Genomic DNA, 26,300 nt, shown 5'->3' with positions numbered 1-26,300 from the left:
TATTCCACAACAAATCCTTTAAATTTAATGTAAAAATAAAAACGAAAGTAAGCAGTGTTGGTCTCACGTAACCCTCTCATTAGAATTAAAATGTTTCAATATTTGCGATGTATTTGGATGCTAAACTATTCTTTATTATAGGCTTTGTACTTCACTCGTGTTCCAATATCGATGGAAAAAATCATCCTCTTCACACGCGCAAAAATGTGCATGGAAACATCACAGTGGAGCTCTGCTTTCTGTGAATGGTACAATTGTACTACTGACTATTTAAACAGAGCAGTGTAATTCGTTTATGTTAGATTGACTATTTTTATTATTATATTGTATTAGGGCTAGACTAGACTGTCAAGATTGCAATTCTGGAATGTGTGTGTGTGTGTGACGCGGTTGCGGTTGAACAGTGGACACAAAAACATAAATAAAATGTTTTAGTTAATTCCTACATCCATAGGAATACATTGAAAATGCTCGCTCTACTCCGCACCATTATCAATGTCTGTGCGGACGTCTGTATTTTACTAGTATATAGTATACTATAGTTAGTGATTTAAAAGCCTTCAGCGGTGTCACACGTCGATTAACCGGTGGGAAAATTGTATCACAGTCACATCCCTAATATATTTATATATAAATACAATAGGCCTACCTGAAAGAGAATTTTACTTGCCCGACCAGAGTATAGCCTGATTAGAACGTCAATAACAAAAACATAACTTGGGAGTCACTAAAACGAGAGATTATTCTAATTTCATTACATTCATTTTAAGTTGCAATCAGCAGTTAATAATGAATGTATTACTGATCAATGGTAACAAGGTTGCACTGCTGAGGCTCATGCTGCTTCTCCAGGAGAATTGTAAACAAATGAGCGCAGCACACAATAAAGCAAACCAGTTAACAACATACTGACTATAAAAATTACAAATATGGAGTTTTTATATATTTTATAACATATGATAGAGTTAAGCAACCTCACTTGACGAGTAGGCAACTATTTCCTGAATACAATCACGATTGAAACTGTGAAATTGATTTCATACAACAGGTTAATAAACAGTTACAATTAAGTCACTTACATTTTAGATGCAATATTGACTGTTTTTGTTCTGTTTCAGCAGCAAAAAATAGTTAAACAAAGATCACAGCAGAACCATTGCGCATCTCACAGCAACTTGTTTTCTCATTACTGAATGATTCAGCATTTTGAAATGAATCGGTTGACTTAAAGATTCAATGGTCAATCCATAAACATCTGTCTCAATCATGAATGACTCAGTCATTGGAACGAATCGTTTGAACGAATGAATCAATGACTCGCTCATTAAGATGGTCGCCTGGCGACACCTAATGGCGGTTTAGTGTTATGTTTAAAAGTATAATTTTTTCCAACGTGCACCATTATCAATGTCCGTGCGGACGTCCGTTTTTTACTTTCACTTTTATATTAGCGATTTAAAAGCACCCGCTCGTGTCACACGTCGATTAACCGATGGGAAAATATCCTCACAGTCATATACCTAATAAATGTATATTTAAATACAATAGGCCTACCTAGTAAAACATTTTATATACTATTTTGATATCCTTTTGGACACAAGAGGGCAGTATAGCCCTATGTTTGCTTTTTTGTTGAACCAAATAGCACTAAATAGCCTGTTTTTAACTTTTTCATACTTCTTGAATTGCAAAAACAGAATAAAATAGGTTTAGTTCTAATATTTGTATAATTTTATATAAAAATAAATGGTGTATAATTACATTTTTAGAAGTTATGAGATGTTTCCTGCTTCCTTTTTGACATTAATTTAATCCCTCGCCATAGCAAAACCGTTTGAGATATTCAATATCCGTTTACAATTTAGCATCATTAATATATTTTTATCATGTTGAAAAAGTTTGGTGGGAATAAAATAAACCTTTTAGGAGGAGTAACTAAAAACTCAGAGGCTGATTTAACAAAAAATCCATATTCAGACCAAAATATCTGACTTCCTGTTGGTTGCAGCTAATGCCTGTAAATTAGAAAGTTGTCCGGCTCGATGAGACCAATATACATACTGATTTTTGTAATTGTGGGTAAAACTAACCCCCACACTTTTGTCAAAAACATTTTGAAAGTGACACACTTCCTGCTGCCAGTTGGTGGCGCTATAACTTTGACTCACAATAGTCACATCCATCTGATCGGCCTCTTACCACGAACACACTCCTGAAGTTTCATCAAAATCAGTTAATGTGTGCAGAAGTTATAACACTTCGTGTTTTTCTTTTCTCGCCATAAATTCGTGTCCTCGCCACGGCCAAACCGTTTGAGATATCAAAAATCCGTCCGCAATTTAGCATCCTCAATGTCTTGACTTCATGCACACCGAGTTTGGTGGCGATTTAATTAATTCTCTAGGAGAAGTGTTTCAAATTCCACAGCAAGCGTTTTCCAAACAACCCATAATTGCCGACTTCCTGTTGGGCTGGCGTAAAATTTAGAGCACGAAAGTTGTTCGGCCCGATGAGATCTATATGTGTACCGAGTTTCATATCATTACATGCAAGTGTGTTTGATTTATGGACAAGTGTTCGGATCCCGTTCCAGGGGGCGCTGTTGAGCCCCCCTGCCACGCCCGGGTACCAGCTTCAGCCCGGCCCTGATGGCCGCGGGTTCTGACCTGTGTGCGTTTTCGAGCACGTTAAAGGCCCCAAAAGTGCCCAAAAGGTTGACAGAAAAATAATAATAATAATAATAATAATAATAATAAATAATCCTACCGAAAACAAAAGGGCCTTCGCCCTTTCAGGGCTTGGGCCCTAATAATAATAAATAATCCTACCGGAAACAATAGGGCCTTCGCCCTTTCAGGGCTTGGGCCCTAATAAATAATCCTACCGAAAACAATAGGGCCTTCGCCCTTTCAGGGCTTGGGCCCTAATAATAAAATATAGCTGCGAGCAGCGATTACGGGCCCAAGCCGGTGGCACCGCAACCCTGGTGCCTTTAGTTACCTAAAGGCACCGGGGTGGCGGTGCCACCGGCTTTGGCCCTTCATCTATATTATATATATATATATATATATATATATATATATATATATATATATATATATATATATATATATATATATATATTAGGGATGGTAAGATTAACCGATTCGCATCGGTGCATCGGCATAAAAGCTAACGATGCGATGCATCGATTTAAATAAGTGTGCATCGGATAAGTTGGCATTTGTATCGCGATGCATCGTTTCTAACATATTTGCATCGGTTAAAAATGATTTATTCATTTATATTTATTATACTTCTACTATTTATAAAGTGATCAATCATTTGTGACCAATATTTTATTATGTAACTGCTGCGTCCACAACGAACGCGAATAGAGCGTCTGGAGCTAGTGGTTTCCATGTTAAAAAGACGCGTTGACGCGCGTCTGGTGGTCTTGCGGCGCGATAGACACGTTTAGCACGGCGCGATGGACGCGATTTCCCCTTATTCGCGTCTCATCACCATCACTCAACTGTTGCTCAAGCGCGTTCTCTCATCACCACTGCTGCAGCTGCTACGTGAATATGACGCATCACAACACTACGGAGTGCGAGGCGTGTCATGAGAGTCACCTACAACCTTAAAGGAGGATATATATATATATATATATTTGCATTTGAATACAGTTATGAACGTTTATTTTTTATTATTGTTTGTTAAAACAGCATCTTCTTTCAGCTGAATTTTTTTTTTTTTTTTTTTTTTTTGTGTGAAAACCAAATCTTTTGTTTTGTGAAAGAGCCATTAAAAGTCAGGCACTTAAGCTACTTTATGATTTGCTGTATGTCTGATTTATTTTAAAATAAATAAAAGTTAACTATCTATAATTGCATAGCATCATATTACATTGAATCACATCGCGCTGAATCGCATCGAAATCGTATCGCACTGCATCGTAATAGTAGTGAATCGTATCGCATCGCATCGCATCGGTAGCTGGTTATATGTATCTTTAATGTATCGTATCGTTGGCTATATGCATCGAGATGCGTATAGTATCGGCCTAGTTATGGAGATGCCCATCCCTAATATATATATATATATATATATATATTAGGGCTGTTTTCGACTAAGGATTTTCATAGTCGAATCTGATTCGTTAGATTTTGCCGTAGTCGACTGATAGTCGAACCTTTTTTTTTTCTTTTTTTTTTGATAGCAGCTAGATTTTTTCCATTTCAAACAAAAGAGCTAAAAAACACATATATATCGCACATATATCATAACATTTCATAAACATGAGGAGCAATATGAGAGAGAAATTTGGTGATGGTTGTTTAGGTACATTAAACCACGTAAAGCTTTTTCACGCCCATGAGAACCGCGTGGAGTCAACTCACAGCCGCTCCGCTGCCCTGCTGAAAATGTGAAGCAGAAACGCTTAATATCAGATAACGTCCATAATAATTGGACTCTGGGTTCGATTTTTTGACCATTTTCAGTGGTTATGAGGAGCAATATGAGAGGGAAATTTGGTAATCGTTGTTTAGGTACATTAAACAACGTAAAGCTTTTTAACGCACATGAGAACCGTGTGGAGTCAGCTTTTTAACGCACATGAGAACCGTGTGAAGTCAACTCACAGCCGCTCCGCAGCCCTGCTGAAAATGTGAAGCAGAAACGCTTAATATCAGTTAACGTCCATAATAATTGGACTCTGGGTTCGATTTTTTTTTTACCATTTTAAGTGGTTATGAGGAGCAACATGAGAGGGGAATTTGGTAATCATTGTTTAGGTACATTAAACCACTAAAGCTTTTTAACGCACATGAGAACCGTGTGGAGTCAACTCACAGCCGCTCCGCAGCCCTGCTGAAAATGTGAAGCAGATTTTTGAATACATTTTTATTTATTTACATTAGTAAGCTACAGGACATCGTCTTTCAAAACATGACCTGCGCGAAAGCGAAAAAATAAAATAAAAATGGTACCCAGCCCTTCTGAAAATGCGAATGCGTCTCTGTCCCCAGCACATTTCAAACCAAACTGACGCCCATGTATTCGACTATGAGGTTCATAGTCAAATCAGACCTCTCCGAATCGAATCGTCGAATCCTCGACTATTAGAAGTCAGCCCTAATATATATATATATATAAAAGACAGAAACCTTATTACCTTATTCTGATTTTATGATACACTCAAAATATTCCACAACAAATCTTTTAAATTTAATGTAAAAATAAAAACGAAAGTAAGCACTGTTGGGCTCACGTAACCCTCTCATTAGAATCAAAATGTTTCAGCATTTGCAATGTATTTGGATGCTAAACTATTCTTTATTATAGGCTTTGTTCTTCACTCGTGTTCCAATATCGACGGAAAAAATCATCCTCTTCACACGCGCAAAAATGTGCTTGAAACATCACAGTGGAGCGGTGCTTACTGTGAATGTACGAATTGTACTACTGACTATTTAGAGCAGTGTAATTTTTATATGTTAGGTTAACTATTTTATTATTATATTTTATTAAGGCTATAATGAACAGGCTGCGATGTCAAGATTGCAATGCTGGAATGTGTGTGTGTGTGTGTGTGTGTGTGTGTGTATGTGTTCATGTTTTCCTATCCCGGTGGGGACTTCAACCTGAATGCACACAGACTCATGGGGACTCGTGTCACAGTGGGGACCTAAATAGATGTCCCCATGGGTAAACAAGTTTATAAATCATACAGAATGAGTTTTTTTGGAAATGTAAAAATGCAGAAAGTTTTCTGGGATAGGTAGGTTTAGGGGTAGGGTTAGTGTGAGGAGATAGAATATACAGTTTGTACAGTATAAAAACCATTAAGTCTATGGAGAGTCCCCACAAAGATAGTAAACCGTGTGTGTGTGTGTGGCGTGGGCGCGATTGAACAGTGGACACATAAAAACATACTCCGTCATTATACAGGACGACATTCAAACTGCAAAGTGTTAACTTATATTTGTGTACAGTCACAATAAAACACAACATTGTGCTTTTGTAAAATAATTCCAAGCAATCCACCCCCCGAAAGGTGCTAATTTTAAAATGAAACTAAAATGCTCATGGCTGCACGGGCATTCATAACGGTGCGCATCCACGGCGAGGAACGAGCAGAACAGAGTGGACATTTTTCAGTTAATTCCTACTTCCATAGGAATTCATTTGAAACGCTCGCTCAACCACTATCAATGTCAGTGCGGACGAGCATATTTTACTTTCGTTTTTAAGTTGGCGATTCAAAAGCCCCCAGCGGTGTCATGCGTCGATTAACCGGTGGTAAAATATTCTCACCGTCACAAACCTAGTAGCCTATATTTTTATGTAGATACAATAGTAGGGGTGCAACGGATCAAAAAACTCACGGTTCGGATCGTTTCTCGGATCAGAGTCACGGATCGGATCATTTTTCGGATCAGCAAAAAAAAATTTTTTTTAATTTATTAACACTTTTAAATTATTAAATTAAAATATATAAAATCAACTTAAAATGCACAAGGCATAATATCTTCTTTTTAACATAATTAATGAAAAACAACTTAAAGTGCAACATAAAAAGGCATCTCCTTCCTTTAAACATGGACCAATGCTTGATGTGTTTCCACTGTCATATAGGGCTGTCAAAATTGCTCAAAAATGACGTTCGAATATTCCCTCTAAAAAACACATAGCCTATTCGAATTATTCGAACATCTGGTTGCGCATTTTGTAAATGACGCGCATTACGTCAATAACAGGACAAATTAATACAAAGAGACATAACTACTTGTATACTCTGGCGCGATTAATTTCAATGTTAAGTCAATGTGAGGTTTTGCCGCGCGAATGAGGCGTCACGCTCTCTGCGGTTCATAACGCTCGCCATCATGACCACGCTGTGTGTGGACTGAACATGCGCACAACTTTTTTTTCATAAATCAATCCGCGGATCACGTGTGTGCCGAGCCGAAGATATTGATCCGAACGGATCACGGATCAATGATGATCCGTTGCACCACTATACAATAGGCCTACCTGATTTTAAACACAAGAGGGCAGTATAGCCCTATGTATGACTTGACTTTTATGGGACTAAATAGTACAATTACTATTTTTAAACTTATAAATAATTATTAAATTGAAAAAAAAAAGAATAAAATGGGTTTAGTTGTGATATTTGTATACTTTTATATAGAAATAAATGTTTTTTAATTACATTTTTAGAAGATGAGGCTTTTAGTTTCCTTTTTGTACATTTCTTTAGTCCCTCACTATAGCAAAACCGTTTGAGATGTTTAATATCCGTTCACAATTTAGCATCTTTAATGTATTTTCATCATTTTGAAAAAGTTTGGTGTGAATAAAATAAACCAGTTAGGAAGAGTAGCTAAAAACTCAGAGTCTGAAATATCCAAAAAATCCACATTCAAACCAAAATATCTGACTTCCTTTTGCTCTGAGCTAATAACTGTAAATTATAAAGTTGTCCGGCTCGGTGAGACCAATATATATACTGATTTTTGTAACTGTTGGTAAAACTAACCCCCCCACTTTTTTCAAAAGCATGTTGAAAGTGACACACTTCCTGCTGCCAGTTGGTGGCGCTATAACTTTGACTCACAATAGTTACATCCATCTGATCAGCCTCTTACCACGAACACACTGCTGAAGTTTCATCAAGATCAGTTAATGTGTGCAGAAGTTATACCACTTCGTGTTTCTCTTTTCTCGCCATAAATTCGTTTCCTCGCCACGGCCAAACCGTTCGAAATATCATAAATCCGTCTGCAATTTAGCATCCTCAATGTCTTGACTTCATGCTGACCGAGTTTGGAGGTGATTGGATGAATTCTCTAGGAGGAGTACATCACATTCCACAGCATGCGTTTTTCAAACAACCCATAATAGCCGACTTCCTGTTGGGCTGGCGTGAAACTTGACAGAGGGAAAGTTGTTCGGCCCGATGAAATCTATATGTGTACCGAGTTTCATATTAATTGATGCAAGCGTGTTTGATAAATGGACCAAGTTTTCAGACCCCGTTCAAGGGGGCGCTGTTGAGCCCCCCTGCCACGCCCGTTTCTGAAACTTTTCACATGTCTACTTGCTAATAAGTGTTATGTGTCTGTCGAGTTTCATCCAATTTCAAGCATGTTAAGAGTCTCAAACGCATCCGAAAAGAACATTAAAGTTTGATGCGTTGCCACGGCAACAGTATTAAAGATATCAAAAATCCTTTCACAGGTCTACATCTGCCGTGTGTCTACATTATACACATAAAGTTTGAAGCAAATCAGGTAAAAAGAAGAGGGTGATTTCAAAGGATTTTGAAAGTGACAAACTTCCTGCTGCCAGTTGGTGGCGCTATAACTTTGACTCACAATAGTCACATCAATGTGATCGGCCTCTTACAACGAACACACTGCTGAAGTTTAATCAAGATCAGTCAATGTATGCAGAAGTTATAACACACTTCCTGTGTCCCATTATTCGCCATAAATTCGTTTCCTCGCCACGGCCAAACCGTTCGAGATATCAAAAATCCGTCCGCAATTTAGCATCCTCAATGTCTTGACTTCATGCACACCGAGTTTGGTGGCGATTTAATTAATTCTCTAGGAGAAGTGTTTCAAATTCCACAGCAAGCGTTCTCCAAACAACCCATAATTGCCGACTTCCTGTTGGGCTGGTTATTTATGGACAAGTGTTCGGATCCCGTTCCAGGGGGCGCTGTTGAGCCCCCCTGCCACGCCCGGGTACCAGCTTCAGCCCGGCCCTGATGGCTGCAGGTTCTGACGTGTGTGCAAAATCTCAAGAGTTTTTGAGCATGTTAAGGGCCCCAAAAGTGCCCGAGAAGTAGAAAAAAATAAATAAAAATAATAATAATAATAATAAATATAGCTGCGAGCAGCGATAACGGGCCCAAGCCGGTGGCACCGCAACCCCGGTGCCTTTACCTAAAGGCACCGGGGTGGCGGTACCGCCGGCTTTGGCCCATCATCGCTGCTCGCAGCTATATTTATATATATATATATATATATATATATATATATATATATATATATATATATATATATATACACACACATATATAAATATATAAAAGACAGAAAATATTACTTGACTTACCTTATTCTGATTTTACGATACACTCAAAATATTCCACAACAAATCCTTTAAATTTAATGTAAAAACAAAAATGAAAGTAAGCAGTGTTGGGTTCACGTAACCCTCTCATTAGAATCAAAATGTTTCAACATTTGCCATGTATTTGGATGCTAAACTATTCTTTATTATAGGCTTTGTTCTTCACTCGTGTTCCAATATTGATGGAAAAAATCATCCTCTTCACATGCGCAAAAATGTGCTTGGAAACATCACAGTGGAGCGGTGCTTACTGTGAATGTACGAATTGTACTACTGACTATTTAGAGCAGTGTAATTTTTATATGTTAGGTTGACTATTTTATTATTATATTTTATTAAGGCTATAATGATCAGGCTGCGATGTCAAGATTGCAATGCTGGAATGTGTGTGTGTGTGTGTGTGTGTGTGTGTGTGTGTGTGTGTGTGTGTGTGTTCATGTTTTTCTATCCCGGTGGGGACTTCAACCTGAATGCATACAGACTCATGGGGACTCGTGTCACAGTGGGGACCTAAATAGAGGTCCCCATGGGTAAACAAGCTTATAAATCATACAGAATGAGTTTTTTTGGAAATGTAAAAATGCAGAAAGTTTTCTGTGATAGGTAGGTTTAGGGGTAGGGTTAGTGTGAGGAGATAGCATATACAGTTTATACAGTATAAAAAAAAATAAGGTTATGGAGAGTCCCCACAAAGATAGTAAACCGTGTGTGTGTGTGTGTGTCTGTGTGTGTGTGTGTGTGTGTGTGTGTGTGTGTGTGTGTGTGTGTGTGTGTGTGTGTGGCGTGGGCGCGTTTGAACAGTGGACACATAAAAACATACTCCGTCATTATACAGGATGACATTCAAACTGCAAAGTGTTAACTTATATTTGTGTACAGTCGCAATAAAACACAACATTGTGCTTTGGTAAAATAATTTCAAGCAATCCACCCCCCGAAAGGCGCTAATTTTAAAATTAAACTAAAATGCTCACGGCTGCACGGGCATTCATAACGGTGCGCGTCCACGGCGAGGAACGAGCGAGGAATGTTTTTCAGTTAATTCCTACTTCCATAGGAATTCATTTGAAATGCTTGCTCAACCACTATCAGTGTCAGTGCGGACGAACATATTTTACTTTCGTTTTTAAGTTGGCGATTCAAAAGCCCCCAGTGTTGTCACACGTCGATTAACCGGTGGCAAAACATTCTCAAAGTCACATATTACCTAGTATATTTTTATATAGATACAATAGGCCTACCTGATTTTGAACACAAGAGGGCAGTATAGCCCTATGTATAAGGAGGAGTAACTAAAAACTCAGAGTCTGAAATATCCAAAAAATCCACATTCAGACCAAAATATCTGACTTCCTTTTGCTCTGAGCTAATAACTGTAAATTAGAAAGTTGTCCGGCTCGGTGAGACCAATATATATACTGATTTTTGTAACTGTTGGTAAAACTAACCCCCCCACTTTTGTCAAACGCATGTTGAAAGTGACACACTTCCTGCTGCCAGTTGGTGGCGCTATAACTTTGACTCACAATAGTTACATCCATCTGATCGGCCTCTTACCACGAACACACTGCTAAAGTTTCATCAAGATCAGTTAATGTATGCAGAAGTTATAACACTTCGTCTCCTCTCTTTTCTCGCCATAAATTTGTTTCCTCGCCACGGCCAAACCGTTCGAGATATCAAAAATCCGTCCGCAATTTAACATCCTCAATGTCTTGACTTCATGCTGACTGAGTTTGGAGGTGATTGAATGAATTCTCTAGGAGGAGTACATCACATTCCAAAGCAAGCGTTTTCCAAACAACCCATAATAGCCGACTTCCTGTTGGGCTGGCGTGAAACTTGACAGAGGGAAAGTTGTTCGGCCCGATGAAATCTATATGTGTACCAAGTTTCATATTAATTCATGCAAGCGTGTTTGATATATGGACCAAGTTTTCAGACCCTGTTCAAGAGGGCGCTGTTGAGCCCCCCTGCCACGCCCGTTTCTGAAACTTTTCACATGTCTACTGGCTAATAAGTGTTATGTGTCTGTCTAGTTTCATCCAATTTCAAGCATGCTAAGAGTCTCAAACGCATCCGAAAAGAATATTAAAATTGTATGCGTTGCCACGGCAACAGTATCTAAGATATCAATAATCCTTTCACAGGTCTACATCTTCCGTGTGTTTACATTATACACATAAAGTTTGAAGCAAATCGGGTAAAAGTAAGAGGGTGACTTCAAAGCATTTTCAAAGTGACACACTTCCTGCTGCCAGTTGGTGGCGCTATAACTTTGACTCACAATAGTCACATCCATGTGATCAGCCTCTTACAACGAACACACTGCGGAAGTTTCATCAAGATCAGTTAATGTATGCAGAAGTTATAACACACTTCCTGTGTCCCATTATTCGCCATAAATTCATCCTCAATGTCTTGACTTTATTCTCACCGAGTTTGGTGGCGATCGGATGAAATCCCTAGGAGGAGTATTTCACATTCCATTGTATGCGTTTTCCAAACAACGTATAATAACTGACTTCCTGTTGGGCTTTTGTAAAATTTAGAGCACGAAAGTTGTTCGGCCCGATGAGATCTATATGTGTACTGAGTTTCATATTATTACATGCAAGCTTGTTTGATTTATGGACCAAGTTTTCGGACCTCATTCCAGGGGGCGCTGTCGAGCCTCCCTGCCACGCCCCTGTACCAGCTTCAGTCCGGCCCTGATGGCCGCAGGTTCTGATGTGTGTGCAAAATTTCAAGAGTTTTTGAGCATGTTAAGGGCCCCAAAAGTGGCAAAAAGGCAAAAAAAAAAAAAAAAAAAAAATATAGCTGCGAGCAGCGATTACGGGCCCTGATTTTATGATACACTCAAAATATTCCACAACAAATCCTTTAAATTTAATGTAAAAATAAAAACGAATATAAGCAGTGTTGGTCTCACGTAACCCTCTCATTAGAATCAAAATGTTTCAATATTTGCGATGTATTTGGATGCTAAACTATTCTTTATTATAGGCTTTGTACTTCACTCGTGTTCCAATATCGATGGAAAAAATCATCCTCTTCACACGCGCAAAAATGTGCTTGGAAACATCACAGTGGAGCTCTGCTTTCTGTGAATGGTACAAATTGTACTACTGACTATTTAAACAGAGCAGTGAAATTCGTTTATGTTAGGTTGACTATTTTTATTATTATATTGTATTAGGGCTATAATGAACAGGCTGCGATGTCAAGATTGCAATTCTGGATCTAGTGTGTGTGTGTGACGCGGTTGCGGTTGAACAGTGGACACAAAAACATAAATAAAATGTTTTAGTTAATTCCTACATCCATAGGAATACATTGAAAATGCTCGCTCTACTCCGCACCATTATCAATGTCTGTGCGGACGTCTGTATTTTACTAGTATATAGTATACTATAGTTAGTGATTTAAAAGCCCTCAGCGGTGTCACACGTCGATTAACCGGTGGGAAAATTTTATCACAGTCACATCCCTAATATATTTATATATAAATAAAATAGGCCTACCTGAAAGACAATTTTACTTGCCCGACCAGAGTATAGCCTGATTAGAACGTCAATAACAAAAAAATAACTTGGGAGTCACTAAAACGAGAGATTATTCTAATTTCATTACATTCATTTTAAGTTGCAATCAGCAGTTAAAAATGAATGTATTACTGATCAATGGTAACAAGGTTGCACTGCTGAGGCTCATGCTGCTTCTCCAGGAGAATTGTAAACAAATGAGCGCAGCACACAAAAAAGCAAACCAGTTAACAACATACTGACTATAAAAATTACAAATATGGAGTTTTTATATATTTTATAACATATGATAGAGTTAAGCAACCTCACTTGACGAGTAGGCAACTATTTCCTGAATACAATCACGATTGAAACTGTGACATTGATTTCATACAACAGGTTAATAAACAGTTACAATTAAGTCACTTACATTTTAGATGCAATATTGACTGTTTTTGTTCTGTTTCAGCAGCAAAAATAGTTAAACAAAGATCACAGCAGAACCATTGCGCATCTCACAGCAACTTGTTTTCTCATTACTGAATGATTCAGCATTTTGAAACGAATCGGTTGACTTAAAGATTCAATGGTCAATCCATAAACATCTGTCTTAATCATGAATGACTCAGTCATTGGAACGAATCGTTTGAACGAATGAATCAATGACTCGCTCATTAAGATGGTCGCCTGGCGACACCTAATGGCGGTTTAGTGTTATGTTTAAAAGTATCATTTTTTTAAACGTGCACCATTATCAATGTCCGTGCGGACGACCGTTTTTTACTTTCACTTTTATATTAGCGATTTAAAAGCACCCACTCGTGTCACACGTTGATTAACCAATGGGAAAATATCCTCACAGTCATATACCTAATAAATTTATATTTAAATACAATAGGCCTACCTAGTAAAACGTTTTATATACTATTTTGATATCCTTTTGGACACAAGAGGGCAGTATAGCCCTATGTTTGCTTTTTTGTTGAACCAAATAGCACTAAATAGCCTGTTTTTAACTTTTTCATACTTCTTGAATTGCAAAAACAGAATAAAATAGGTTTAGTTCTAATATTTGTATAATTTTTTATAAAAATAAATGGTGCATAATTACATTTTTAGAAGTTTCCTGCTTCCTTTTTGACTTTAATTTAATCCCTCGCCATAGCAAAACCGTTTGAGATATTCAATATCCGTTTACAATTTAGCATCATTAATATATTTTTATCTTGTTGAAAAAGTTTGATGGGAATAAAATAAACCTTTTAGGAGGAGTAACTAAAAACTCAGAGGCTGATTTAACAAAAAATCCATATTCAGACCAAAATATCTGACTTCCTGTTGGTTGGGTTCTGACCTGTGTGCAAAGTTTCAAGATTTTTCGAGCATGTTAAAGGCCCCAAAAGCCCCAGAAACCTTGAAAAACAGGAATTTTAAACAAATCTCACTCAAAAGACAAATCCCCCCACCCCTCACACACACAGAGACGCAGAGGCAGAGAGAGAGAGGGAGAGAATTCTCCAAAAAATCACATTCAAACCAAAATATCTCACTTCCTGTTGGTCACAGCTTATGACTATAAATTAGAAAGTTGTCCGGCTTGATGAGAACAATATACATAACGATTTTTGTGACTCTACTTAAAACTAAGCCCCCATTTTTGACTAAAGGTGGCGCTACTGAGCCCCTCACCACGCCCGTTTCTGAAAGTTTGCACATGTCTACTGGATAATAAATGTGATGTGTCTGACGAGTTTCATCCAATTTCAAGTATGTTAAGAGTCTCAAAAGCATCTGAAAAGAATATTAAAGTTTGATGCGTTGCCACGGCAACAGTATTTAAGATATCAATAAATCTTTCACAGGTCTACATCTGCCGTGTGTCTACATTATACACATAAAGTTTGAATCAAATCGGGTAAAAATAAGAGGGTGATTTCAAAGCATTTTGAAATTGACACACTTCCTGCTGCCAGTTGGTGGCGCTATAACTTTGACTCACAATAGTCACATCCATGTGATCGGCCTCTTACAACGAACATACTGCGGAAGTTTCATCAAGATCAGTTAATGTATGCAGAAGTTATAACACTTCCTGTTTATCTTTTCTCGCTATAAATTCGTTTCATCGCCACGGCCAAACCGTTCGAGATATCAAAAATCCGTCCGCAATTTAGCATCCTCAATGTCTTGACTTCATGCTGACCGAGTTTGGTGGGGATCGGACCATTTAACTAGGAGGAGTACGTTAAATTCCACAGCATGCGTTTTTCAAACAACCCATAATAGCTGACTTCCTGTTGGGCAGAGCTAATAACTTAGAGTGCGAAAGTTGTTCGGCCCGATGAGATATATATGTGTACCGAGTTTCATATTATTACATGCAAGCGTGTTTGATTTATGGACCAAGTTTTCGGACACCATTCCAGGGGGCGCTGTCGAGCCCCCCTGCCACGCCCGGGTACCAGCTTCAGTCCGGTCCTGATGGCCGCGGGTTCTGACGTGTGTGCAAAATTTCAAGAGTTTTTGAGTATGTTAAGGGCCCCAAAAGTGGCAAAAAGGCAAAAAAAATAAAAATAAATTAAAGCTGCAAGCAGCGATGAAAGGGCCCTTGCACCCGTGCCATCAACACTCGGTGGCTTTAGGAAGAAAGAGCATGGTTGGGAAATGTACATTTAAGGAGGTATATATAGTAAGAGTATGTCAAAGTCAGTTACAAAATGTTTTGTATAATGGTGATAATAGCATGCTTCATGACTCAGCTAAGTGTTGCTAGCATGTTTAGTCTGTTTCTAGCATGCTTAGTACACAATAATTATGTGGTTAGTACTGCATTACTGTGTTAACCATGTCAGTTTCTGTTGCCAGTAGGTGGCGTTATGACTATAACTGAATATGAGCAAGGATGTGTGTTCAGGACAGAACTCTTATCAAACGTGTGAAGTTTGGTGCAAATTGGACATTGCCTTCTTGAGTAACATGTTTCATTGAATTAGCATTCTTTAGCACTTAGCTAAGCATTGTTAGCATGTTTTAACATGTTTCTAGCATGTTTAGAACTCAATGGCATTTTTAACATGTTGCTAGAATGGCATCAACGTGTTAAACATCACTTCCTGTTGCCAGTAGGTGGCGCTATTACTATAACTGAACATTCTCATGTAGATGTGTTCAGGCCATGACTCTTATCAAAAGTGTGAAGTTTGGGGCAGATTGGACATTCCATGCCTGAGTTACAGCAAATTCCTATGTAATTGCAATAATAGCATGCTTTAGCACTTAGCTAAGAGTTTGCTAGCATGTTTTAGCATGTTTCTAGTATGTTGTTAGCATGTTTAACACTTGCTGGCACTTTTTTATATGTTATTAGGAGTCCATAACAGTGTTAAACATGTCACTTCCTGTTGCCAGCAGGTGGCGCTATGACTGTAATTGAATATAAGCATTGGTCATGTGTTCAGGACAGAACGCTTATCAAAAGTGTGAAGTTTGAAGCAGATTGGACATTCCATGCCTGAGTTACAGCAAATTCCTATTTAATTGCAGTAATATCATTCTTTAGCACTTAGCTAAGTGTTTGCTAGTATGTTTTAGCATGTCTCTAGTATGTTGGTAGGATGTTTAGCACCTACTGGCATTTTTTATATGTTATTAGGAGTCAAGAACAGTGTTAAACGTCACTTCCTGTTGCCAGCAGGTGGCGCTATGACTATAACTAAATATGAGCATGGACATGTGTTCAAGAGATAACTCTTATCAAACGTGTGAAGTTTGGGGTAGATTGTACGTTGCCTTCTTGAGTAACAACAAAGTCCTGTTTCATTGAATTAGCATGCTTTAGCACTTAGCTAAGTATTGCTAGCATGTTTTAATATGTTTCTAGCATGTTTAGAACTCAATGGCATTTTTAACATGTTGCTAGAACGGCATCAACGTGTTAAACATCACTTCCTGTTGCCAGTAGGTGGCGCAATTACTATAACTGAACATTCTCATGTAGATGTGTTCAGGCCATGACTCTTATCAAAAGTGTGAAGTTTGGGGCAGATTGGACATTCCATGCCTGAGTTACAGCAAATTCCTATTTAATTGCAGTAATAGCATGCTTTAGCACTTAGCCAAGTGTTTGCTAGCATGTTTCTAGTATGTTGCTAACCTGTTTAGCACTTGCTGGCTCTTTTTTATATGTTATTAGGAGACCACAACAGTGTTAAACATGTCACTTCCTGTTGACAGCAGGTGGCGCTATTACTATAACTGTATATTCTCATGTAGATGTGTTCAGGCCATGACTCTTATTAAACGTGTGAAGTTTGGGGCAGATTGGACATTCCATGCCTGTGTTACAGCAAATTCCTATTTAATTGCAGCAATGGCATGCTTTAGCACTTAGCTAAGTGTTTGCTAGCATGTTTTAGCATGTTTGTAGTATGTTGTTAGCATGTTTAGCACTTGCTGGCACTTTTTTTATATGTTTTTATATGTCCACAACAGTGTTTAACATGTCACTTCCTGTTGCCAGCAGGTGGCACTATGACTGTAACTGAATATGAGCATGGTCATGTGTTCAGGACAGAACGTTTATTAAAAGTGTGAAGTTTGGCGCAGATTGGACATTGCCTTCTTGAGTAACAACAACATCCTGTTTCATTGAATTAGCATGCTTTAGCACTTAGCTAAGTATTGCTAGCATGTTTTAACATGTTTCTAGCATGTTTAGAAGTCAATGGCATTTTTAACATGTTGCTAGAATGGCATCAACGTGTTAAACATGACACTTCCTGTTACCAGTAGGTGGCGCTATTACTATAACTGAATATTCTCATGTAGATGTGTTCAGGACAGAACGCTTATCAAAAGTGTGAAGTTTGGGGCAGATTGGACATTCCATGCCTGAGTTACAGCAAATTCCTATTTAATTGCAATAATAGCATGCTTTAGCACTTAGCTAAGAGTTTGCTAGCATGTTTTAGCATGCTTCTAGTATGTTGTTAGCATGTTTAGCACTTGCTGGCACTTTTTTATATGTTATTAGGAGTCCATAACAGTGTTAAACATGTCACTTCCTGTTGCCAGCAGGTGGCGCTATGACTATAACTGAATATGAGCATGGTCATGTGTTCAGGACAGAACTCTTATCAAACGTGTGAAGTTTGGGGCAGATTGGACATTCCATGCCTGAGTTACAGCAACTTCCTGTTTCATGGCGAAACATCGAAATTTGTCAGGCCGCCGAGGACCCGCCCTTCGACGAAAACTCAAGATCTTCGCAATTTAATGTCGCAAAGGCCTTAAGATTACACTCACCAAATTTGAAGATGATCCGATTAAAACTGTAGGAGGAGTTCGTTAAAGTACGAGGCCTGAAAATGGCAAAAACTGCCCAAAAATCTGAGAGGAAGTTCAAAATGGCTGACTTCCTGTTGTGTTTAGGGCTATGCTCCAAGAGACTTTTTTGTAGGTATTAGGTCATTACATGTATGTACCGAATTTCGTGCACGTACGTGGAACGTTGCAGGAGGCGCACTCCGTTGAACTTTTATAGGTGGCGCTATCGAGCCATTTTGCCCCGTCCAATTCTGAAACCTATATCAGATGTAAATTTTAGCCAGTTCTGACGCGTGTGCAAAGTTTTGTGAGTTTTCGAGCATGTTTAGGCCCTCAAAAATGCAATTAAATGCGGAGAATAATAATAATAATAATAATAATTAAAGCTGCAAGCAGCGATGAAAGGGCCCTCGCACCCGTGCCATCAACACTCGGTGGCTTTAGGAAGACAGAACATGGTTGGGCAATGTACATTTAAGGAGGTATATATAGTAAGAGTATGTCAAAGTCAGTTACAAAATGTTTTGTATAATGGTGATAATAGCATGCTTCATGACTCAGCTAAGTGTTGCTAGCATGTTTAGTATGTTTCTAGCATGCTTAGTACACAATAATTATGTTGTTAGTACTGCATTACTGTGTTAACCATGTCAGTTTCTGTTGCCAGTAGTTGGGGCTATGTCTGTATCTGAATATTGCTATGTAGATGTGTTCAGTGCAGGACTTTTATCAAACATGTGAAGTTTGGGGCAGATTGGACATTGTATGCTTGAGTTACAACAACTTCCTTTAGCATTTCTAGCATGTTTTATGATGTTTCTAGCATTTTACATATTAATTTTGGGGTAGATTGGACATTGCATTCCTGAGTTACAGCAAATTCATATTTAATTGCAGTAATATCATGCTTTAGCACTTAGCTAAGTGTTTGCTAGTATGTTTTAGCATGTCTCTAGTATGTTGGTAGGATATTTAGCACCTACTGGCATTTTTTATATGTTATTAGGAGTCCAGAACAGTGTTAAACGTCACTTCCTTTTGCCAGCAGGCGGCGCTATGACTATAACTGAATATGAGCATGGACATGTGTTCAAAAGATAACTCTTATCAAACGTGTGAAGTTTGGGGTAGATTGGACATTTTATGCTTAAGTTACAACAACTTCCTTGAGCTTTTATAGCATGCTTTAGAACTTAGCTAAGTGTTGCTAGCATGTTTCTTCAATGTTACATATTAAGTTTGGGGTAGATTGAACATCCCATGCCTGTGTTACAACAAATTCCCATTTAATTGCAGTAATATCATGATTTAGCACTTATCTAAGTGATTGATAGCATGGTTTAGCATGTTTCTAGTATGTTGTTAGCATGTTTAGCACATGCTGGCACTTTTTTATATGTTATTAGGAGTCCACAACAGTGTTTAACATGTCACTTCCTGTTGCCAGCAGGTGGCGCTATGACTGTAACTGAATATGAGCATGGTCATGTGTTCAGGACAGAACGCTTATCAAAAGTGTGAAGTTTGGGGCAGATTGGACATTGCCTTCTTGAGTAACAACAACATCCTGTTTCATTGAATTAGCATGCTTTAGCACTCAGCTAAGTTTTGATAGCATGTTTTAACATGTTTCTAGCATGTTTAGAAGTCAATGGCATTTTTAACATGTTGCTAGAACGGCATCAACGTGTTAAACATGACACTTCCTGTTACCAGTAGGTGGCGCTATTACTATAACTGAATATTCTCATGTAGATGTGTTCAGGCCATGACTCTTATCAAACGTGTGAAGTTTGGGGCAGATTGGACATTCCGTGCCTGAGTTACAGCAAATTCCTATTTAATTGCAGTAATAGCATGCTTTAGCACTTAGCTAAGTGTTTGCTAGCATGTTTTAGCATGTGTCTAGTATGTTGTTAGCATGTTTAGCACTTGCTGGCACTTTTTTATATGTTATCAGGAGTTCACAACAGTGTTAAACATGTCACTTCCTGTTGCCAGCAGGTGGCGCTATGACTGTAACTGAATATGAGCATGGTCATGTGTTCAGGACAGAACGCTTATCAAAAGTGTGAAGTTTGGGGCAGATTGGACATTCCATGCCTGAGTTACAGCAACTTCCTGTTTCATGGCGAAACATCAAAATTTGTCAGGCCGCCGAGGACCCGCCCTTCGACGAAAACTCAAGATCTTCGCAATTTAACGTCGCAAAGGCCTTAAGATTACACTCACCAAATTTGAAGATGATCAGATTAAAACTGTAGGAGGAGTTCGTTAAAGTACGAGGCATGAAAATGGCAAAAACTGCACAAAAATCTGAGAGGAAGTTGAAAATGGCTGACTTCCTGTTGTGTTTAGGGCTACGCTCCAAGAGACTTTTTTGTAGGTATTAGGTCCTTACATGTATGTACCGAATTTCGTACACGTACGTGGAACATAGCGGGAGGCGCACTCCGTTGAACTTTTATAGGTGGCGCTATCGAGCCATTTTGCCCCGCCCAATTCTGAAACCTATATCAGATGTAAATTTTCGCCAGTTCTGATGCGTGTGCAAAGTTTCGTGAGTTTTCGAGCATGTTTAGGCCCTCAAAAATGCGATTAAATTCGGAGAAGAATAATAATAATAATAAACAGAGCAATTCCAAGAGGGTCCTCACACCATCGGTGCTCGGGCCCTAATAATAAACAGAGCAATTCCAAGAGGGTCCTCACACCATCGGTGCTCGGGCCCTAAATATAAATATAGCTGCGAGCAGCGATTACGGGCCCAAGCCGGTGGCACCGCAACCCCGGTGCCTTTAGTTACCTAAAGGCACCGGGGTGGCGGTACCGCCGGCTTTGGCCCTTCATCACTGCTCGCAGCTATATTTATATATATAAATATAAAAGACCAAAAATATTACTTGACTTACCTTATTCTGATTTTATGATACACTCAAAATGTTCCACAACAAATCCTTTAAATTTAATGCAAAAATAAAAATGAAAGAAAGCAGTGTTGGGCTCACGTAACCCTCTTGTTTCAACATTTGCAATGTATTTGGATGCTAAACTATTCTTTATTATAGGCTTTGTTCTTCACTCATGTTCCAATATCGATGGAAAAAATCATCCTCTTCACAAGCGCAAAAATGTGCTTGGAAACATCACAGTGGAGCGGTGCTTACTGTGAATGTATGAATTGTACTACTGACTATTTAGAGCAGTGTAATTTTTATATGTTAGGTTGACTATTTTATTATTATATTTTATGAAGGCTATAATGAACAGGCTGCGATGTCAAGATTACAATGCTAGAATGTGTGTGTGTGTGTGTGTGTGTGTGTGTGTGTGTGTGTGTGTGTGTGTGTGTTCATGTTTTTCTATCCCGGTGGGGACTTCAACCTGAATGCACACCGACTCATGGGGACTCGTGTCACAGTGGGGACCTAAATAGAGGTCCCCATGGGTAAACAAGCTTATAAATCATACAGAATGAGTTTTTTTTTGGAAATGTAAAAATGCAGAAAGTTTTCTGTGATAGGTAGGTTTAGGGCTAGGGTTAGTGTGAGGAGATAGAATATACAGTTTGTACAGTATAAAACCATTAAGTCTATGGAGAGTCCCAACAAAGATAGTAAACCGTGTGTGTGTGTATGTGTGTGTGTGTGTGTGTGTGTGTGTGTGTGTGTGTGTGTGTGTGGCGTGGGTGCGATTGAAAAAAAAAAACATACTCCGTCATTATACAGGACGACATTCAAACTGCAAAGTGTTAACTTATATTTGTGTACAGTCGCAATAAAACACAACATTGTGCTTTTTTAAAATAATTTCAAGCAAACCTCCCCCCAAAAGGTGCTAATTTTAAAATTAAACTAAAATGCTCATATTAGCGATTTAAAACGGTGCGCATCCATGGTGAGGAACGAGCAGAACAGAGTGAACGTTTTTCAGTTAATTCCTACTTCTATAGGAATTCATTTGAAACGCTCGCTCAACCACTATCAATGTCAGTGCGGACTAACATATTTTACTTTCGTTTTTAAGTTGGCAATTCAAAAGCCCCCAGCGGTGTTACACGTCGATTAACCGGTGGGAAAATATCCTCAGACACATACCTAATAAATGTATATTTAAATACAATATTGGCCTACCTGGTAAAAAGTTTTATATACTATTTTGATGTCCTTTTGGACACAAGAGGGCAGTATAGCCCTATGTTTGCTTTTTTGTTTAACCAAATAGCACTAAATAGCCTGTTTTTAACTTTTTCATTCTTCTTGAATTGCAAAAACAGAATAAAATGGGTTTAGTTGTGATATTTGTATACTTTTATATAGAAATAAATGGTATATAATTACATTTTTAGAAGATTTTTAGTGTTTCCTTTTTGGACATTACTTTAATCCCTCGCCATAGCAAAACCGTTTAAGATATTTATTATCCATTCACAATTTAGCATATTTAATGTATTTTCATCATGTTGAAAAAGTTTGGTGGGAATAAAATAAATAGTTTAAGAGGAGTGGCTAAAAATTCAGAGGCTGATTTAGCAAAAAAAATCCACATTCAGACCAAAATATCTGACTTCCTGATGGCTGGAGCTAATGAATGTAAATTAGAAAGTTGTCCGGCTTGATGAGAACAATATACAAACAATTTTTTTTTTACTGTAGTTAAAACTAACCCCCCCACTTTTGTCAAAAGCATGTTGAAAGTGACACACTTCCTGCTGCCAGTTGGTGGCGCTATAACTTTGACTCACAATAGTTACATCCATCTGATCGGCCTCTTACCACGAACACACTGCTGAAGTTTCATCAAGATCAGTTAATGTATGCAGAAGTTATTCCACTTCGTGTTTCTCTTTTCTCGCCATAAATTCGATTCCTCGCCACGGCCAAACCGTTCGAGATATTAAAAATCCGTCCGCAATTTAGCATCCTCAAAGTCTTGACTACATGCACACCGAGTTTGGTGGGGATGGGACGAATTCTCTAGGAGGAGTAGTTCACATTCCACAGCAAGCGTTTTCCAAACAACCCATAATAGCCGACTTCCTGTTGGGCTGGCGTGAAACTTGACAGAGGGAAAGTTGTTCGGCCCGATGAGATCTATATGTGTACCGAGTTTCATATTAACTCATGCAAGCGTGTTTGATATATGGACCAAGTTTTGGGACCCCTTTCAAGGGGGCGCTGTTGAGCCCCCCTGCCACGCCCGGGTACCATCTTCAGCCCGTCCCTGATGGCAGGGAGTTCTGACTTGTGTGCAAAGTTTCAAGAGTTTTTGAGCACGTTAAGAACCCCAAAAGCCCCTGAAACCTTGATTAACAATATAAAAGCAATAGTCAAATCCCCCCTCCCCTCACACACACAGAGACACAGAGAGAGGGAGAGAAAATTCTTCAGAAAATCCACATTCAAACCAAAATATCTCTCTTCCTGTTGGTCGGAGATAGATCATGTAAATTAGAAAGTTGTCCGTCTTGATGAGAACAATACACATACCAAGTTTTGTTGCTGTTGATAAAACTAACCCCCCCACTTGTGACTAAAGGTGGTGCTACTGAGCCCCTCACCATGCCCGTTTCTGAAACTTTTCACATGTCTACTGGCTAATAAGTGTTATGTGTCTGTCGAGTTTCATCCAATTTCTTCAATTTCTTGCCAGTTTCAGTTATAACAACAAATTTGAAAAAAATTTCAGGGCTTCAGGGCTTGGGCCCTAATAATCCTAACGAAAACAATAGGGCCTTCGCCCTTTCAGGGCTTGGGCCCTAATAAATAATCCTACCGGAAACAATAGGGCCTTCGCCCTTTCAGGGCTTGGGCCCTAATAATCCAACCGAAAACAATAGGGCCTTCGCCCTTTCAGGGCTTGGGCCCTAATAATAATAATAATAATAATAATAATAATAATAATAATAATCCTAACGAAAACAATAGGGCCTTCGCCCTTTCAGGGCTTGGGCCCTAATAATAATAATAATAATAATCCTTACGAAAACAATAGGGCCTTCGCCCTTTCAGGGCTTGGGCCCTAATAAATTATCCTACCGGAAACAATAGGGCCTTCGCCCTTTCAGGGCTTGGGCCCTAATAATCCTACTGAAAACAATAGGGCCTTCGCCCTTTCAGGGCTTGGGCCCTAATAATCCTACCGAAAACAATAGGGCCTTCGCCCTTTCAGGGCTTGGGCCCTAATAAATAATCCTACCGGAAACAATAGGGCCTTCGCCCTTTCAGGGCTTGGGCCCTAATAATAAACAATAATCCTACCGAAAACAATAGGGCCTTCGCCCTTTCAGGGCTTGGGCCCTAATAATAATAATAATAATAATAATAATAATAATAATAATAATCCTAACGAAAACAATAGGGCCTTCGCCCTTTCAGGGCTTGGGCCCTAATAATAATAATAATAATAATCCTTACGAAAACAATAGGGCCTTCGCCCTTTCAGGGCTTGGGCCCTAATAAATTATCCTACCGGAAACAATAGGGCCTTCGCCCTTTCAGGGCTTGGGCCCTAATAATCCTACTGAAAACAATAGGGCCTTCGCCCTTTCAGGGCTTGGGCCCTAATAATCCTACCGAAAACAATAGGGCCTTCGCCCTTTCAGGGCTTGGGCCCTAATAAATAATCCTACCGGAAACAATAGGGCCTTCGCCCTTTCAGGGCTTGGGCCCTAATAATAAACAATAATCCTACCGAAAACAATAGGGCCTTCGCCCTTTCAGGGCTTGGGCCCTAATAATAATAATAATAATAATAATAATAATAAATAATCCTACCGAAAACAATAGGGCCTTCGCCCTTTCAGGGCTTGGGCCCTAATAATCCTAACGAAAACAATAGGGCCTTCGCCCTTTCAGGGCTTGGGCCCTAATAATAATCCTACCGAAAACAATAGGGCCTTTCAGGGCTTGGGCCCTAATAAGTTCAGAAATTAAGTTATGTGTAATAATGTGAAATGACACAGGGAAAAAGTATTGAACACATGAAGAAAGGGAGGCGCAAAAAGGCATTGAAAGCCAAGACAACTGCTGAAAACTTACAGTAATTAAAAAGCAATCCAACCCCCTGTCAGTGGAAATTAATAACAGCTGGTTCAGTCCCAAATGATGGCCTACAAAAAGGTCTCATTGCCAAGGTGTCACACAAGACACATCTCATGATGGGTAAAAGCCCAAGACCTTCGTAACCTAATTGTTGCAAAACATAATGATGGCATTGTTTATAGGCGCCATTCTAAGCTTCTGAATGGTCCAATGAGCACTTTTGGGGCCATAATACGGAAGTGGAAAGACAATAATTTCACCATAAATTTGCCTCGACCAGTGCTCCTCGCAAGATTTCTGATAGAGGAGTGAAAAGAATAATCAGAAGAGTTGTCCAAGAGCCAACACCAAGTTGTATGGTGTTTTTAGAGTAATGTGCACTGCCATTTCTCCTCCAAATATGGTGTGTATTATTGCATCCAAACAGTTCAATTTTGCTCTAATGTGACCACACTATATTCTCAGTATTTCACTGGCTTTTCCAAATGTTGTGCAGCTGCAGGTCTTTTTGAAGCTCTCCACAAGTGATCCTTGGCTCTTGGACAACTCTTATGATTATTCATTTCACTCCTCTATCAGAAATCTTGTGAGGAGCACTGGTCGAGGCAAATTTATGGTGAAATTATTGTCTTTCCACTTCCGTATTATGGCCCCAAAAGTGCTCACTGGACCATTCAGAAGCTTAGAATGGCGCCTATAACCAATGCCATCATTATGTTTTGCAACAATTAGGTTGCAAAGGTCTTGAGACAGCTCTTTGCTTTTACCCATCATGAGATGTGTCTTGTGTGACACCTTGGCAATGAGACCTTTTTGTAGGCCATCATTTGGGACTGAACCAGCTGTTATTTATTTCCACTGACAGGGGGCTGGATTGCTTTTTAATTACTGTAAGTTTTCAGCAGTTGTCTTGGCTTTCCATGCCTTTTTGCGCCTCCCTTTCTTCATGTGTTCAATACTTTTTCCCTGTGTCATTTCACATTATTACACATAACTTAATTTCTGAACTTATTTTTGTTTGTTTCTTTGTATGTATGGCTTACTTGGGTTGTTACCAACATCTGGTGAAAATTTCATGTCAGTAGCACCTTTGGAAATATATTTACTGAGAAAAATGATGACGTGTTCAATACTTATTTCCCCCGCTATATATATATATATATATATATATATATATATATATATATATATATATATATATATATATATATATATAATTCAAAATCTAACAACAATCAGTGTAATGACAATTTTATTCTTTGCATGAAAACACTTC

The sequence above is a fragment of the Scardinius erythrophthalmus genome, assembly GCF_964197995.2.
Source record: "Scardinius erythrophthalmus genome assembly, chromosome: 8".
NCBI classification, from domain to species: domain Eukaryota; kingdom Metazoa; phylum Chordata; class Actinopteri; order Cypriniformes; family Leuciscidae; genus Scardinius; species Scardinius erythrophthalmus.
The sequence above is the reverse complement of the archived record's forward strand: the minus strand, read 5'-3'. Positions refer to the sequence as shown.